Source organism: Cavia porcellus, unplaced genomic scaffold (genome assembly GCF_034190915.1).
Source record: "Cavia porcellus strain 051 isolate PalLab524CR breed Dunkin Hartley unplaced genomic scaffold, mCavPor4.1 scaffold_13, whole genome shotgun sequence".
NCBI classification, from domain to species: domain Eukaryota; kingdom Metazoa; phylum Chordata; class Mammalia; order Rodentia; family Caviidae; genus Cavia; species Cavia porcellus.
Window position 1 is genome coordinate 25515247 of NW_026947496.1, and position 12908 is coordinate 25528154.

At 39.6% G+C, this 12908-nt stretch overlaps 1 long non-coding RNA gene across 1 annotated transcript in view; it reads left to right on the forward strand.

Annotated features, from left to right (window-relative positions):
* Positions 1-12908, forward strand: part of LOC106027450 (uncharacterized) — a 61230-nt gene that overhangs the window by 9481 nt on the left and 38841 nt on the right. Inside the window, exon 3 of the long non-coding RNA XR_001201048.3 lies at positions 5885-6102. This is a non-coding gene — a long non-coding RNA (uncharacterized LOC106027450). The remainder of the gene's footprint in view (positions 1-5884; positions 6103-12908) is intronic.

A 12908-nucleotide genomic window follows, 5' to 3' on the forward strand; every position in this document is an offset into this window, starting at 1 on the left:
CCACACACACTTAATGCCCAGAGGAAGTGAGCAGGGGGCGGGGGCGGGGTTAGGGGCAAGCAGGGAGCCCAGGTGAGCAGCCACATCAATCTGCAGGTTAATGCAACAGGAAGGGATCCTTGGCAGTTCTGCTCATTTGGCAAGACTGGGACATGACCTGAGCTTACACCAAATTACCTCATAGCAAATTATTTTTTACCAAGCACTGTAAATGCTAGGATGACTCCACCAAACTCTTGCACTGAGGACAGATGAATACATCAAAGACCTGCTAATTAACCTCCAGGTGTGTTTGGGGGCTTGTCTCTCCTCTTTCAGGAAAGAGTTAATATTTCAACTGCCTCCTCTTCTCCGCCCCTCAGGTGAGTTTCTTTTATTTCAAGCCAATTTAACATTTACTTAGTCTTTTTACCTAGAGTTAGTTTGCTTCAATGTAAGGCTTCTAGTTCTAGGATATGTGCATGCATATGTGTCTTCGTAAGAGGTTGCCAAGGTTGATTTTTATTCTTTGTTAATACCAAGTTCATATTGCAGTCTTTAGGTTCATATATTGAAAGCATCCTTCTAGGTGAATTCAATCAGATACTGGGTTTTTTTCCCTTCTCTTTTTGGACATTTCAATAATTAAATCACTAGTTGGAGCCTTATGCAAAGCTTGGTTCTATAATAGGATTTACCAAGGTTCCATTGTGATTCTATATTAGTTTTAAACTTCTGCCCTTTGCCTTTCTCTCCATTTATGTTAAATGTTGTTACTATGTGGAGAGAAGGAATTTTAATGATAGCAAGATGTCAATTAGAATCCCCTTCTGCTCTGTGACTTCTGAAACCATATTTGAATGTCAAAAAGAGAGTTTAATTATTTCTCAGCCTCTGCACTTTTGACATGTTGGGCTGAATAATTCTGTATTGTGTGGGGCTCTTCTGTTCTTTCTAGAATGTTTAATAACATCTCTAGCCTCTGTCCTGTAGATCCCCACCCCCAGTGCAGCAACCAAAGATGTACCGTGGAGAACAGAATTGTCTCCAGTTGAGAACTACTGTAGGAGAGATTGATTAAATTAAAGAAGGAAAAGAGAATAGTGAGAAATAAAGAGCTATTGTTTTTGAATTTATTGTGCAGTACTTTATTACCTGTGTAGTTCTAGAGAAAATAAATACTAAGGAGAGACAATCTGTTGGTTCCTAGTTAGTGTTCAGTTCCCTATTCATCTTTAGCTGGAATTTGGTTTAGATTAATTCACAATTGCAACTCACTTAGAACAAATGTTGATCTTGATGCTATTGTTATTAGCTATAGAATCCCCAAGAACTGTCTATGAAGGGGACCCTCTGATCACAGGGATCTTTCACAATATTACTTTGTAGATGGGGAGCTGGAGAAGAAGATTAACATGAGACTCATGTTAAGACTTTAATAACTGCATGCATGAATTAAGTGAAGAAACACACCCACTCTACACTATAATTCAGCTTTATGGATGGGAGGTTAGATACATGATTTAAATACACGTTTCATTGAATCCACTGTCTTATATAATCCTAAAAATTATCTAGAATATCGCATGCTTCCTGTGTAGAATTGTAGTTCATTCTCTCTGTTCTGACTCTCTTCAAATTTACTTACACCTCTATAGCTAAGTGTTTTAGCTTCCAGACAAGTTGAATCATGTCACTACTGTGACTTAACATGAATGTCCTGTTTTCTTTATTTCAAATTTTTTCTCTCTCTCTGTTCTTCTTACATGAACATACATGCTTACCAATCATATTCTGTTTTTGTTTTTGCCGTTTGTTTCTTTTTCTGATTTTTCTCCCCCTCCTGCCTTTGCTTCTTTACCTTTTCTCTGGCTAGAAAAAACCATTAGGTAGCTTTCTGGCATCACTGTAGCTTTTCTGAACTGTGTTATTCAGGGGTTTCCGTCTATTACGCCTTGGGCACTCTTTTTCTTTAATATTCTGTCTCTCCGAGGGATAGTTAATGATCTTTGCGGCGATTGAAGGGAACTGTAGACACAGTATTGTTATAATACAGCCCACTCCGAGGAACAGATTGGGCTGAGCTTGGAACAGCTGGGGCTGGCTGAGTGAGTCTTGACTGCTCTCGGAAGAGTTCCAGAACTGCCAAATCATCACACTTGAAGGGGAAAGAGGGACAAGAAAGGTTATAGGAATAGTGGTCCCTGCAGGTGCTTTTTGTTTTTGTGATTTGCCTTTCAGAATTTTTTGCTAGTTTGTAGCTGTGGCAAAAGATAGATTCATTGAGTTCGGGGACTGTTGTTATTACTACAGCCTGGATCGCATTGGGCTGTGGCGGTATTTTATTGTTTATTTGCAGGTAAGGAACAAGTGATCACATAGAGGCTTTTGCAGTTAAAATAAAATATGTGCCTCTCTTTAATCCAACCAAACTATTTGTTATTTTAAAGAGTTTGGCTTTGTCCAGCGTATGTAATTCTAGTATAATTTTAATAAGGGTGACATTAGAACTTTTAGATGATAGCCTGGCTTCCTGGTAATGTAATGGGAAGCAGGTGGGATAGGGTAGATAACATTAATCAGTGGGCCTGATCTGTCCTTCAAATGTGATATGCTTGCCCATTCAAGGAGGGATGTTTACATATGTGTCTACACGCATGTGTGTTCAAACAACCTACACAAAAGTCTTTATATAAAAATCTGCTTAATATTCCCAAAGAAGCCGGGAAGTCTGTCTCCACTGAGACTGCGCTGTCTCCCAAGGGACTTGGCATTCACTAGTGTCTCACCTTGCACTCTCACAGTTGCTTCTCAGTCTGGCCCCTGTAGGAGAAGTCCAGGAGACCGAAGGTAGGGGACTTGGGATTGGGAATAGTTGGGTTTGAATCTTAGCCTCACTACCTGTTTTCTTCATTTGGGCAAGTTCCTTTGCTTTCTGAGCCTCAGTTTCTTCATGTATAAAATGGGAAGGTACTTCTCCCCACTTATGGTTGCTGGGAAGAGAATTGAGTGAGATAGCAAATTTGGTGTTTCTGATACAGAGCTGTGTATGTAGATGGGGTAGTCGCTGCATACATTTGCTGTTATAAATTTTAGTTGCTTTGTGTCATGGTTAGTTCATACCAAGCCTTTTGTGTCACATGGATAATGTTGTAAAATGCTGCTTTTAATTGGGACAGTAGTAGAGACGTGGGGTTCTCTCACATTTCAATGTTTGTCATGGAGTATAAAATATATTCAGAATGAATTATCCGGCAGAAACTGATGTCCTAAAGGTAGCAGAAGTTGAAGAGAAAAGCAATCTTATAATTGGGTTTCTATTAAGTAGAGTCTAAGTTTTCTTTTGTCAGGCCTTTGTGATTTTACTTTTAAGCGCATGGAGTTTCTGTTCCCTTTGGCGCTCCTCCACTCTTGCAGTTGCTTTTGAAGTCAGGTGGATGATAACCCAGGGGCCTCAAGACTGTCACAATCCTCTGGGAAGGGGGTATAGAAATGGGAGCACAGCATATATTACTATATTGTCTTAAAGATTGGAATTAATTTTCATTTTACTTAGGTTCACAATGCTGCTGGGAAGATGTATTAGCTATTTTTCCATACAGGTCGTTTATATTTCAAAAGATTTTTTTCTACATGATTACATTCAGTTGGCACCTCTTTTCTCTCTAACATCTGATCTTCCGGCACACATGCGGATGCCATCCCGGGTGGGAGCAGGGACTTCCTGGTTATTATATACATGGTGAAGAAACACCCGGTTTTCCGCCTATTTTTCTACTTCCTGAAAAGACAAGTTTCCTTGAGATGTGGATATTTCACTTAAATGCATACTCATTGCAAAATGGAAAAGATAGAGAAAAGTGCAATATTTTCTTTCTGTCTTTCTGAAGACAAGTAGGAAAATCTTGTAAGTCCAGTGAACTGCTTCTCAGAAGAAAGCAAGGTGACTAGAAAACTATTAGAGCAGCTTTGAGACCAGTGGAAGAAATAGACGTAACTGGAACGTGATCTGTGATTGGCAGTTATGCTTCATGTTGGCACTTCTCACCAGAGCAAAAGAGATACTTAATAAAAGAGAGAGGACCAGGGAGATAGCAAGTGCAAGGTCTTGAGTTCGATTCCCAGGACAGGGGGAAAGAGGGGGTGGGGGTGGAATATGGGTGATAAGAACATCATAAGAAAACAAAGATTTTCCATATGTTCTAAACCTTTGGCCAAGACACTGTAAGATGCTTACATCTAAGGAAGCATTCAGAATGATCCCTTAGAATTGTCAGCATTTTAATTGTACAAAACTAATAGTTTCACATGGAACCCAAAACAATTACGGTAAAACTGTGATTTGTGAGCATAATTTGTTCCAGAAACATGCTTGTAATCCAAAGTATTTCTATATCAAATCAAATTTCCCTATAAGAAATAAGGGAAACTAAGATGATTCGTTCCATAACCCAAAAATATCCATATAAAAATGATTTCAATACTGTAATATAATACCAAGGAATAAAGAAAATAGAAATTTAAAGAAAAATAAACAAATTAACTCACACTTACCTTTGAAACCTTCATGTCTGCTGTGAGGGAGACAAGAGAGTGGGAGGGTTATTGTATAGGATGATCTTAAATATCACTAACAGAATCACTGCTGTTTATTGATTTAGTGGAATCTTTTGTTCAACTTTAACAAGGAACCTGTCCAGTGACACTTGCTTTTGCCTCTTTTTGATATATCACAGAAATGTGATGCTAGGTTGTCATTACACAGATTTTGTTGCATACACTGCTACAGCCTTATTGAAGTGGTACTGTACTTTTTTTTAGTAAATTTTTACTGTTTCCCACATTTTACGCATTTCCCTAATCTCATGTGGATGGAGCGATTCCTCCTCCTTTCCCTCTGTCTCCTCTACAGTTGAGATCTCTTCCATAACTTCTTGCCTTTTGGGAAATGATCACTCATAGCCTCCTGGACAGAGAGGTGGAGGTGGGGAGACCACTGGTTCAGTTGTGATCACTTGGCAGGCAGCATCATATGCTACTCTGCCACTCCTATTCCATGACATCAGTTGCTTATAAAGTTAAAATCTATTAGAAGTATTGGCTCATCTTACAGATCTCTTGCAAAACAAATTACTAACATTCCAATGTTTTACTGTATTACACTTTTCGTAAGAACTTTTCTAGATTTTCCAATGAAGTGTGTGGATTAGTCCAAAATGCCAAACATGTTTGGATCTCTAGTTGGTGACTTTTTTTGCCTATAAGTTGACATACATTTTCTGTTTTGATTTCTTTTTTCTTAAATTAGTTTTTCCTGTTTTTCCCCTAAAAATTGTGTTATTGGTCCAAATTTCGTAGGGGCAGCGAAGAGAGGTAGAAAGCTCAAGGCAAAGTTTTCAAAACCAATGGGGGATTTTTCAGATTCTTCCTCTGGGAATGTATATGGCAGGTTGAGTTTCATTCTGGGATTTCCACGACCCTTAGTGAGGCTTTTTTTACTTTCATTGACTTAAGCACTTTTTTTTGGTAAACAATACGTGTGTCAGAAGATGGAAAGCTACACCCCTGGCATGATTTATGGCAACCTGTTCTTGGTATGGCTTAGACTATGTTGGCAGTTGTGAAATGTGCTCAAATAGGCATTTTCCCTTTCCTTTTCTAGGTCATAGTGATTTCATGAATATTGTTATAGTTTAGGCAAAACCCAAATTTTCTTAGTGAAGAAAAATTAAAACCCTCCATGAAGGCTGGGAGGGAGTGAAGCCCTGATCTGCTGGAGGTGGTTTGGTCATGGGGGATGTATGTGACTCAGAGGGGTAGTTCAGAGTGAAAAAGAGAGGTGCTTCCCTTGTGTGCTTGTTTCTTGGTTTTGACAGCCTCTCCTTTTGTTTTGTGTTTTTTTAAGGTCCAGCCTTTCTGGGTCCCTCAGGCAGGTGAGGCGAGCCTGCAGGCATGCTGTGGACCGCTGCAACTTGCTAGTCCCAGGGTCACAGCAAGTGGAAGTGCCGGGCACCACACATGGCTTTGAGCAAAACCCACTTCCTCCATCCCGGAGAGCATGAAGCCGTTACACCACCATCAATCAAGGGGAACCCACGGGCTGCGCTCACACCGTTGAAGCAGGTGCGTGAGCGAGATTCTCCGATGGGCGTATGCGGCCTGTTGTACTTGGTGTCACCCACAGATGGCAGTTATGATGGCTGCGTGGGCTGTGCCCACTGTCTCAGAGCCACTCTGAGCTGTTGTCCTTAGCATGGAGTAGGCAGCTCTGAGGAGTGAGCAGGGGAGGAATTCTTCACTCCCTTGTTTGGTGAAGAAGAATCAGAAAGAAATACAGTTTCCTTTCTTTCTTTCTTTCTTTTTTTCTTTCTTTCTTTCTTTCCTTTGCTTTCTTGGTGCCATATTTTAGTGAGAACATCTCATGGAACAAGTGCTTTAGGCTAGTAAACAAGAAAAGCACTAATTTACTAAAACTAATGGAAAAATGCAAGATCTGAAGTTAGAGTGTGCAGGTACATGCACGAGGATGTGTCAAATATAACCACGGCATGGTTGCACTAATTATGTGTGCACATGTACATGTGTGCATAGATATGCATGCATGTGTATGTGGTCAGGAGTACATGAGTATCTGTGACTTTCTAAGTGTTAAATCAAGTTGATGGTGTTAGTAACAATGCTTATCTCATCCTAAATTGAACCAATCTGTTTTATAGTAATCTTTAGGAAATTGTCACATAACTCCTTGAGTTATTTTAATAAATAAAAAGAATAGAACTATTACCCAGGACTATATATATACATATATATAGTCTGGTTTGATATCTGCTGGTTTTGATATCTACTTTGGGCAGCTGCTTTGAAATATTGTGCTTATTATTATTATAGCTAGGTGATTTGTCTTTATTTTGTTTTTATTCTTAACAACTGCCTCATGTTTCTGTAATAGCTGCATAGTGAATACAGAAAAAGTCAAACATGGAAGTAGTATTTAAAAAGTATACTTACAAGTGTTACCGTAGAAATATTTGTGAAGATTGGGAATTCTTTCTTTTCTTTTTTGGAGAAGATGGTTTGACAGAAGATGTCAAGTCAACTCATGGGTTCACGAATTCAACAATATTTGCATGCTTATGTCTTCCAGGCACCATTTAAATCTCTGTCATGTTGTTGCATGTGAGGTGTGCCTCTAAAATAGGTGAATGTTTAAATTTTAAAAACTTACTACAGTGAAAGATAAGATACATTGCCATTAATTCCGCTCACAATACTTCTCCAGGCTTTGACACATGTATCCCATCATTTTGCCACTTTCTGCAGCAGTTCAGCAAGTTCTTTTTCAGGTGTATCTTTAGTTGCACTCCTGTGGCTTCTTGGATGTCATGAATTGATTTAAAAAAAACTTGTCTTTCATATGCATTTTGACTTTGCAGCAAGAGCCAGAAGTCCGATGGTGTCAGACCCCATGAATAAGGCTGATTAGGACACATCCTGACGTTTTTATGAGTCTGTCTTTTTATTGAATGGCACTGGACAGCACAGCAATCACCATAATTTTGATAACAACTGTTGGAGACCCTCATGAAAGAGAATTTCTACTTCATAAAGTAGAAAGAATACTAAATAAGTGTGTTTGAAGCAACAGCAAGTGTTTGGGGGGAGCTAATGACGATATATGTTTTAGGAAATTAAGTTTTATTTAGACATACACCAGAAATTTTGTCAACCCTTGTAGTTTCCATGTGGCAGGCTGCTGAATGATTTCAGTATCATGAAACTTTCCTAGCCAAGAGTCAATAATGGTGACATGAAGGATTCCAGTACGGACATGTGAATTAGCACTGATAGTTTGCTTCACACTTTACCTATGTTTTATCTGCTTCGTAATGTCTCACATGGCTGAACCTTTCTTATCATGTAGGTACTGACAGCGTGTTGTCTAGAAATCCAAGAACAAATATGGAAATCATTGGGAAAACTTTACAGTACTAATGAGAACTTTAAAGGGCAGCTCAAAGCTTATGTGCAACTGCTTTGAGAAGCTTGACCTGCCCTTCTTCTGTGGACTTTTGGCTTTGAAACCCAATTCCAGTTTAATGTTCAGCAGGTATCCTTCAAGGAGGCGGGTGGGATGGGAAGGCTACAGATTATGGTGGTGAACCCAGCACCCGTAGTCTGGAGTACCGAGACTACGGCGAGGCTGGAGGTGGAAATGTCCGGTAGCTGGATAAGAAGGATTCAGATTGATATGAAGATGATCACCTAGGATTTAGACTCTCCTCTGAGCTTCCAGGAACCCATCCAAAGGACACTCTTCTGATGTCTAGCCTCTTGCTCCCTAAAATGATCTGGGGAGCGAACCTGCCAAGTGACCTAACATTTTATGCTATCCTATTGGTAGAAGATTAGAAATGTAAAAATTCCAGCCTGCAAAGTTTCAGTTACAAAATAAAGAGATTTTTCATGGGTTCAGTTATAAAAATAGCAGAGATCCTTGAAAGGAAGCATTTGTTTTGGGTCAGGGCCAATTTGCCACATTGCTCTCCATGTACATGTGTATCTGGGGGGAATGATTATGGCTTCTTGAACTTGGCTTGTTTCTTTCCTACTGGTGAAAGGGAAAAAGCAGACTTTGGATTTGATTCTGTTTCTGTTGTCCAGCGAATTAGGAGAGTTAGCCCATCTGTTACTCTGCTGCTTTTCTGCTGTGATTTTGTGGGAAAATAGTTCATATTCACTTCCCTATTTTTCCAGCCATCCTCCCTTCTGTGAAGAAAGATCCGGTGCCATGAAGTGATTACCTTGGAATAGTTTGATGTATAAAAGGGGAGGAAAAGAGTCTTTGCTCTTTCTGAGACAAGGCCAGAGTGGTAAAATAACTAATTCAAGAAATCACTTGCCCTTCAAATTACAACAGCAGAATAGAAAAAAAAAAAAAAAAAGACTTGTGAGTAGAGCGAGATTGAGAAAAACATGTCTCCAGGCAGGCTAATCTAATCACACACAGAAGGCAGTCTGTTTTCTTACTTGCTGGATGAATTCCACTTTATATTCTCACAGGGAACAATATATTAAGTACAGTATTTAGAAATATTTGTTGAATCCTACTGTCTGATTTTGGCAAGTCTTGAGGAAAAAAAGAATATGTCTTGGACTGTTTGAGCCTTCCTGGGAGGATATTGGAGTTTTCCCAGAGAGGCTGGCTTCCCACTGTGGGAAACACTGGTTCAGTAGATAATGTTGCTAGGATTTATATTTCAGAGGGCATTTAGTTTGTTTCAGTTTTCTGGGACAGCCACAGCTGATCTTATATGTCTCAGGATCTTAAGAAACCCAAAGTGTATGTTAGCTTTTCCTTATGTTGATGTAGTTATTTCCTTCTGCCTGGCTCTTAAGATGTAACCCACTCATCCGGTTATAAAGCAGGCTGAGCTCACCAGCTCCAAAATATCCCATTTGTGTATCACAAGAGAAAATGTGAGTGTCGCAGATGAGAGTGTGGCTGGAAGTCAGACCGTTATGAAGTGTCAGGTCCATTGGCTGGTCCTTTCTTCTTTTATGGAGCACTGAAGTATCAAGCACTTTGGCAAAATCCAAAGCAAATTTTGTTCACATGTGATCATCACACAATATGGACTGAGTTGTTGAAATTTGCCATGGGAATAATGATGCAATATTTAGAAAGTAATGGTGTGGCTCTGTATTTAAAAGTATATGCAAAAATGAAAGTGCTTCATTATGAGGAATTTGAAAGGAATACCTTCCTTCAGCTTAATACAGCTGGCATAACATAGTTTTTATAAAATATTTTCACAAGGGCTAACCTTGAATCTCTTGTTTCTTTGGTTGCCTAAATGTCAAGTATGCTTCTCTATGTTCTTTTGCTTTTAACTTAGGATTACAAGTTGTGTTAATCAGCTTTCAATCGCAGTGACGAAGTATCTAACAATTTGAAGGAGAGAAAGATTTGTTTTGACTCCAGGATGTGGAGTTTCAGTCCCTGATCACTCGGTCTTGCCGCTTAGGGCTTGTGGCAAGACAAGGCATCATGTCTGGGAGCATGGGTTACAGCACAGCTGTTCCTCTCATGGCCCAGGAAGCCCAGCAAGGACGAACCACAGGAAAGTGGCCTGGGGCAAAACAGACCCTTCAGAGATGTGCTCCCAGTCACCCACTCCCACCAGTTCAGGGGTTGCTAACCATCCCATAGCCTTTTCAGCTATGAATTCATACATGGATCAATCCACCGGTGAGATCAGGGTCCTCTTCACTCAGTTATTTCTGAAAGGCTCCACCTCTGAATACTGCTACTTTGGGGACCAGGTTTTAAACTCATGAGCTTTTGGGGGACATTGCAACCAAAACTAAAATTTAACCTATGGTTTTTCATCTGCCCTTGAGAGATAAGAGCGTCAACCTCGCAGAGTTGCCTCTACTTTTTATTTTATATTTTAATCAATACAGATGACTGACTGATGAATTATGAGGAAGCAGTAGTCAAGAAAACTGGCTTTTATGTACGAATAGGGACTAACACACACAAAAAAACAACCATAACAGTGGATGCTTTTGAGTGTTTCCTAACCACCGGGTTCTCATTGTGTTGAACCAACATTACATTTTTAATTTTAGATTTACACAAAAGTTGCAAAGATAAGGAACAGTGAATCCATATGCCCCTTTCTGGCTAACCATATTGTTACTGTGTATGCTCATCAGAGTGAAGGGCTAACATTGATACTTACATAATCTAAACTCTACAGTTTAATTCCATTACATTTATCCATAATGTCCTTTTTTCTTTCTAAGAAATCATCCTGGGGGCCACATTCCATTTACCAGTCATGTCTCTTTAGATAGCTCCAGTCTAGAAAGATTTCTCAGCCATTCCTTGATTTTGATGACCTTGACAGTTTAGAGAAGTCTTGGTTAATTATTTTGTTGAGTATCACTCACTCAGAATTTGCCTAACACTTTTCCCATAACTAGGTAAGGTGTGAGTGTTTGAGAAGAAGACACCAGAGGTAAAGCACTGTTCTCAAGATACCATGTCAATGGGGAAACGGCATTACCATGGACACTAACCTTGGTCAGCAGGCTGAAGTGCTGTTGGCCAGGATTTCCCCCTCTCCATACTCTGAAGTCTTGGGAAGGAAGTCAGTAGTCTCATTGCATAGATTTGTTTTGAGGTTTAATGAGAGATGGAAGCTCTTGGCCCAGAACCAGAACGCAGTGGTTAGGAAGCACTCATTACTGTCTGTTCTTGTGGTTGTTTGCCTTGTGCTACTTCTTCTCTGTAAAGAAAAGCCAGTTTCCTTGAGCACTACTTCCTCATAGTTTAATAGTCACTCCTTAGTATTGATTAAAAGATGAAAGAAAAGGAAAGAGCACTCACCAGCCTGCTGAATGGCATGGCTGTGCCCACCAGCATTCTAGGAGGGGGCTCTGAGTACTCTCTGAAAGGTTCTTGTAGAGCGGGACCATCATCCTCCATTTTGTTTCACAAGATGGAGTCAGTCACTGAGGTTAGAGATGTGGGCTGATGGGTTTCAGCTCATCTGAGGGCATGAGGGGAGCAAAAAGGGATTTAGGAGCTGAGTCTGCATTAGGGAGATCTATTTTTTTTTCCTACCTGATCTACTGGCTTTCTGGTAGAATTTAAGAGCTCTAAGCACTGTTCTAAAATGAGGGCTGTGTTCTGAGACCTGAAGTGCTTTACGTTTGTGCAGTTGTTGCCAGAGTAGCTCACTGAGCTTGGATAATGGAGCTCAGAGTCCTCTCTAGCCATGTCTGTTGGAATAAATAAGAACAGCTGGTCTCTTGTACAAATACTGTTGGCATGAATTTTTTATTTAAGTCTCTCCATGTATCTAGTAAACAGTAAGCAGTATTCTAACATTACTAAAAGCCTCCCAAGTCTCCTTCCAATAAATTTCCTTCACTCCTCCCTATTTAAGAGTTCAGGGTGTAGGGCAGGGTTAATGTACCAGAGAAGGAATGCTAGGAAAGTATTTCTGAGCTAGAGAAAATAAGGTTCTTCTTCTGCCTCCCTTCCCATTTGACCTTCAGCTTCTCGCTAAGATAACACAGTTTTTGGACTGTGTTTTGGGAAAGCAAGATTTACACAGACATTCTTTTGCTATTCTGTATGTACTAAGTGAGGGGACTTATTCTTTTTAAAATGGTACTCTTCCACTGAGTGCTTAATGGGAAGAAAATTTGCATTTGCATTACAGAATCATTGTGTAATGAAATATTCTCTTGGTCTTCTTTAAGTGGCTAACAAGGAAATTTTTTTTGTATACTATATCTTTATGAACTTCTGTCTTAACCTGTTTACTAGAGACTAAGAAACCTTTAACTATCCTTTGGAGAACCAGGGGTGCATTTGAAGCCGTGAGATGCCAAAGATGGGATATAGAAGGTTATTTATTAATTTCTTATTAGAAAGAAATTTGCTCCTTAACTTGCTATGTTAACCTCAAGTTTCAAAGAGAACTATCAAAGATACATTTCCTGGTTGTCTCCTTAATTATTTTGTCAGATTGCAAGCGCCATGCAGTGGAGCGAGGAATAAGTAACAATAATATGAGGACTCTGTATCTTAAGAATCAAGTGACAGAGTTCATGTACTCTTGGAGATCTTTTATTCTTTCAAATCTTCTTAATACTGCTGTGGTCACTAAGGATGCCTATAGGATATTGATGGCCTTCCTGTGGACATTACTACATTTGAGTTTAGATGTGACTGTGTGCCTGGATTTGGCCTGTGACATGTGAGCAGAGTCCAGCGTGTCACTGTCTGTTAAAGCTGAAACAATCACTGTTCTCAGTCTAATAGTAGCAGTAGTGGAAAATATGAACACATAGTAATTGGGGCTGCATAAGTATTGAGACTCACTTCTTTTATGAGGTGTGATTAAAAAAAA